The sequence below is a fragment of the Gopherus flavomarginatus genome, chromosome 23 (genome assembly GCF_025201925.1).
Source record: "Gopherus flavomarginatus isolate rGopFla2 chromosome 23, rGopFla2.mat.asm, whole genome shotgun sequence".
In the NCBI taxonomy this organism is placed as follows: domain Eukaryota; kingdom Metazoa; phylum Chordata; order Testudines; family Testudinidae; genus Gopherus; species Gopherus flavomarginatus.
The window spans coordinates 1,029,842-1,035,452 of record NC_066639.1 but is presented as its reverse complement, the minus strand read 5'-3'; positions in this window follow the sequence as shown (position 1 = coordinate 1,035,452).

The following is a 5,611-nucleotide window of genomic DNA, read 5'->3' as shown; positions in this document are numbered from 1 at the left end:
AAGCAGCTGATCTGACTCACGTGGGGTCAGACACAATCCGGTTCCGCTCCGGATTGGCTACTTTGCCCGGACTCCGGAGCAGCCTCAGTAGTAGCAGCTGATGCCCCGCCCCCCAATCAGTTCCCTGGGGGTAAAACAGGGGCGGAGGGGGGCAGGAGTGGGGGTCAGCAAGGAGGAGGCGCTGCCAGACAGCAGTATGGGGGGATGACCCCCAGGAAGGGTGGGGGGTCCCCACAAATGGGGTGAGGAGTCACCTGCTGTGGTCCCCAACATAGGGCGTGGGTGGCTTTGGGGTCCTGGTTTGGTTCTGTCCCGACCACAGCATCTTGTCTACACTAGGGCCCTACAACGAGGGCGAGAAACTGCAGGGCCTGCAGGGCTCAGCTGAGGACTCCCCGGTGTCCTGGGTCCCACCCAGCAGCCGAGGGCCCACGGGCTGGACAGGAAAACGCCGAGGGGTGGGGCGCTGTGCCAGTAAGAGATTTAGAGCCAGTGCCCTGTACCCAGAAAGACACAGGAGGAGCAGAACATGGAGCGCTGGGCGACCCCACTAGGGTGACCAGATGTCCTGATTTTATAGGGACAGTCCTGATTTTTGGAGCTTTTTCTTACATAGGCATCTATGACACCCCCACCGCCCCCGTCCTGATTTTTCACACTTGCTGTGCAGTCACCCAAGACCCCATGGCAGTCCCTCACCCCACTCCTGCTCTGTCCCCAGCCCTGCCCCATACTCCACCCCTTCCCCCAAGGCCCCACCTCTTCCTGCCCAGTTCCACCACCTCCCTTGAGTGTGGGAGGGAGGGGCAGGAGCTGATTGATGGGGCTGGCCAGGGGGAGAGGAGTATGGGGGGGTGGCATGCTGGCTGCTGGTGGATGCTAAATACCTGCTTACAGAGTGGGCACCTCTCTAAGCAGGGTGTGTGAACCACCTCAAAGAAAAGCCAATAATCCAGCAGAATCCAGAAAAGCAGAAAAGCTTTTCTGGATAGGCATCTATGACACCCCCCCCCACCCCCAAGTTAGCTAGTAGACCTCCACCCAGGTTGTAACGCTTGCTGTGCTTCGCAGTCCCGGGGGGCTGTCTGCAGACCCAGGCAGACGCCGGCTGTTCATATTGCCACGAATCTCTTTCTCGCCGTGGAAGGGGAGCGAGATCTGAAACCAGCCACACGACCATACTGGGGGGTGGGGGTTTACACAAGAGCCCAGCCTTGGCCCAGAACAACCCGTGTGTGGGTCCAAGCTGGAACTCCGGGGGACAGTGGGAATGTTTTCGCACACGTCACAGAGAAGTCATCTTTTGACATCTGAATGTTTTGATCCGCTCAAATCAGAGCCCCAGTGAGTGGGAATTAGGGATGAATGCTGACAAGGTTTCTGAATTCCACTTGCGCTGCTACCTTCCAGTCAAATCAAGGATTGAAATCAATGAAGCTTGGAGCTTAAGTAGAAGTTAGATGTTCATTAGGTTGTGAAGGCCGAAACTCTAACTGGGTTCAAAAGAATTAGCTAAGTTCCTCAGGCTAAGTCCACCAATGGTTATTAGCCCAACCCCATGGTCTGGGTGTCCCTAAAGTGCCTGATGCTGGGTGTGGACGCCAGGGGATGGATCACTAGGTGATTAACCTGTTCTGTTCATTCCCTCTGGGGCACTGGCCACGGTGGGAAGCCGGGATACTGAGTTAGCTGGACCATTGGTCTGAGGCAATCTGGCCATTCTTATGTTCAGTAAAAATGACAGTAGACTTTTGCCTCTGAGAAAGATTTAATAGGCGATCATATACGGCCCTCAGTGAATATTTGGGCACCAAGTTCCACACACAAGCAGTGATGTGCGAAAAAGCACCAAGGGCTGGATTGAGAGGCAAAATAAGAGTTGAGAAAGGCAGCCCACACAGGTGCCCCAGATACAAATGACGTTTTGACACCGGGCCAGGAAATCAGTTAGTATCTAGGTCTGTGTGTTAGCCTGGGGTAGAATTTGGGGTTTGACTTTCTGATACTCTGATGCTAAGATGTGTAAACCAGGGACAAAGACACTGCGATGTTGCTTCCGCCTAGTCAGCGGGATTTTTCCGGACAATGGGAACAGGTAAGAGCAGTCAAAGTGTTACTCAGAGTGCACTTTACGACTGCCTCAGCCCCTAGCTCACAGCAAGGTCAAGCAACCAGTTGGGAGGGGCAAAGGGGCTTGGGGAGGGAAGGTATGAAACATGTAGGTGACCAGATTTTTTGGGGGGTCTTTCTTTTATATAGGCTCCTATTTCCCCCCACCCCCATCCTGATTTTTCACACTTGCTGTTTGGTCACCCTAAAAACACTGGAAGACCAAAGAAATACCCGTCCCTGACTGCAATCCTTACCTGTCCCATGGGGTACAAAAGGGGTGGGATGAAGACCCCAGACCCAAAATAGAACATGGCCCTCATTTGTCAGGGGTGGAACTGGGGGCCTGCATTGCAGGTGTATTTGGGCCTGCAAAGGAGGAGGAGGAGGTGGGAACTGGGGAATGAGAAATGAGACTGGGGAAAAGGGACAAAGCAGGCCCTGTAGCGTCAGAGCCGGGCAGCGATACGGGGTAAACACTCTGCGGCATCGGAACCGGGCGGGGATACGGGGTAAACGCTCTGTGGCATCACAGCTGGGAAGGGATATGGGGTAAATGCTCTGTGGCGTCACAGCTGGGAAGGGATATGGGGTAAACGCTCTGCGGGGTCAGAGCCGGGCAGGGATACGGGGTAAACGCTCTGCGGGGTCAGAGCCGGGCAGGGATACGGGGTAAACGCTCTGCGGGGTCAGAGCTGGGAAGGGATATGGGGTAAACGCTCTGCGGGGTCAGAGCCGGGCAGGGATACGGGTTAAACGCTCTTCGGGGTCAGAGCCGGGCGGGGATACGGGGTTAATGCTCTGCGGGGTCAGAGCCGGGCAGGGATACGGGGTAAACGCTGTGGGGTCAGAGCCAGGCGGGGATACGGGTTAAACGCTCTGCGAGGTCAGAGCCGGGCGGGGATACGGGGTAAACGCTCTGCGAGGTCAGAGCCGGGCGGGGATACGGGGTAAACGATCTGAGGAGTCAGAGCTGGGCGGGGATATGGAGTAAACGCTCTGCGGCATCAGAGCCGGGCAGGGATACGGGGTAAACACTCTGTGGGGTCAGAGCCGGGCGGGGATACAGGGTAAACCCTCTGCGGGGTCAGAGCTGGGCGGGGATACGGGTTAAACCCTCTGCGGGGTCAGAGCCGGGCGGGGATACGGGGTAAACGCTGTGGGCTCAGAGCCGGGCAGGGATACGGGGTAAACGCTCTGCGGGGTCAGAGCCGGGCAGGGATACGGGGTAAATGCTCTGTGGGGTCAGAGCCGGGCAGGGATACGGAGTAAACGCTCTGCGGGGTCAGAGCTGGGAAGGGATACGGGGTAAACGCTCTGCGGGGTCAGAGCTGGGCGGGGATACGGGGTAAATGCTCTGTGGGGTCAGAGCCGGGCGGGGATACAGGGTAAACGCTGTGGGCTCAGAGCCGGGCGGGGATACGGGGTAAACGCTGCGGGGTCAGAGCCAGGCAGGGATATGGGGTAAACACTCTGCGGCGTCACAGCTGGGAAGGGATACGGGGTAAACGCTCTGCGGGGTCAGAGCCAGGCAGGGATACGGGGTAAACGCTCTGCGGGGTCAGAGCCGGGCAGGGATACGGGGTAAACGCTCTGCGGGGTCAGAGCCGGGAAGGGATACGGGGTAAACGCTGTGGGGTCAGAGCCAGGCAGGGATACGGGGTAAACGCTGTGGGGTCAGAGCCGGGAAGGGATACGGGGTAAACACTCTGCGGGGTCAGAGCCAGGCAGGGATACGGGGTAAACGCTCTGCGGGGTCAGAGCCGGGCAGGGTTACGGGGTAAACGCTCTGCGGGGTCAGAGCCTGCCAGGAATACGGGGTAAACGCTGTGGGGTCAGAGCCGGGCAGGGATACGGGGTAAACGCTCTGCGGGGTCAGATCCGGGCAGGGATATGGGGTAAACGCTCTGCGGGGTCAGATCCGGGCAGGGATATGGGGTAAACGCTCTGCGGGGTCAGAACCGGGCAGGGATATGGGGTAAACGCTCTGCGGGGTCAGATCTGGGCAGGGATATGGGGTAAACGCTCTGCGGGGTCAGAGCTGGGCGGGGATACGGGGTTAACGCTCTGCAGCATCACAGCTGGGAAGGGAACACTGGGGAACAGACTATCAGTGTATAGAGATAAGCCCAACTGGTGTGAAGGGCTTTGGGATATGCCTGCTTGGAAACTAACCCCAATGAACAAGGCCTTCTCCAGGGCTGCCCAGAGCAGGGCCGGTGCAACCATTTAGGTGACCTAGGGCGCTAGGATTTGGGGGGCGCCATTTTCTTTGGCAACAACCACAGCGGCCGGATCTTTGGCTGTCCCAGTCGCTGCTGGCGTTCAGGCGGAGGGAGCTGGGGCAGGGGAGCATGGGGAGGGCAGCCTGCAGCAAGTGGGGGGGGGCCCGCACGCAGGGGACCTCCCCGCCCCAGCTCACTCCTGCCCCACGTCCTCCCTGAGTGCATCGGGGCTGCTTCCCTTCTCCTGCCTACCAGACTTGCAGCGCCAATCAGCTTAGGCGCAGCAAGCCTGCGGGGTGGGAGAAGTGAAGCGGCCATGGCGTGTTCGGGGAGGAGGCAGGGCAGGGGTGAGCTGGGGCGGGGTGGGGAGCTGCCGCAAGGGGGGTGCCTCAGGGTGGGGGGTGGGGAGCTGCCGCAAGGGGGTGCCTCAGGGCGGAGGGGGGGGAGCTGCCGTATGGGGGGTGCCTCAGGGTGGTTGGTGGGGAGCTGCCGCAAGGGGGGTGCCTCAGGGCGGAGGGGGGGAGCTGCCGCAAGGGGGGTGCCTCAGGGTGGTTGGTGGGGAGCTGCCGCAAGGGGGGTGCCTCAGGGCGGAGGGGGGGAGCTGCGGCAAGGGGGGTGCCTCAGGGTTGGGGTTGGGGAGCTGCCACAAGGGGGTGCCTCAGGGCGGAAGGTGGGGGCTGGGGAGCTGCCGCAAGGGGGGCACCTCAGGGCAGCTGCATGGGGGGGGGCGCAAGGTGGAAGTTTTGCCTAGGGAACGAAACATCCTTGCACTGGCCCTGGCCTGGGGGGGAGCAAGTGGGGCAATTTGCCCCGGGCCCCACAGGGCCCGCCACGAGAATATACTATTCTATAGTATTGCAACTTTTTTTATGGAAGGGGCCCCCCAAATTGCTTTGCCCCCCAAATCCTCTGGGAGGCCCTGGCATTCTCCAGGCTTTGGACTCTTTGCTGCTCGCTGGCTGCTGACAAGGACCAGGGACTGGGAGGGTGGCGGGAAAAGCCCCCTAACAATCTGTCTGATTGGAAGTCACCTGGGCCCACAGACTCAGCTAAATACGAAGAAAATTTAGAATTAAAAATTCCAGCTGAAAAGTCCCGGTGACAACCAGGGGACGCGCTAGACTAGAAACAAGCGGCCACCCCTGAGGCGCCCAACAGCTCCTGACTTGCGCGTATTTTCAGCGAGTATTTGCTAGGAAAACACATTGAATCGCAGCGGCTTTGCTCTGCGCGCATCAGGGAGAACCGAGCCCAGGTCTAGGGGGCTCCTGCCCGGC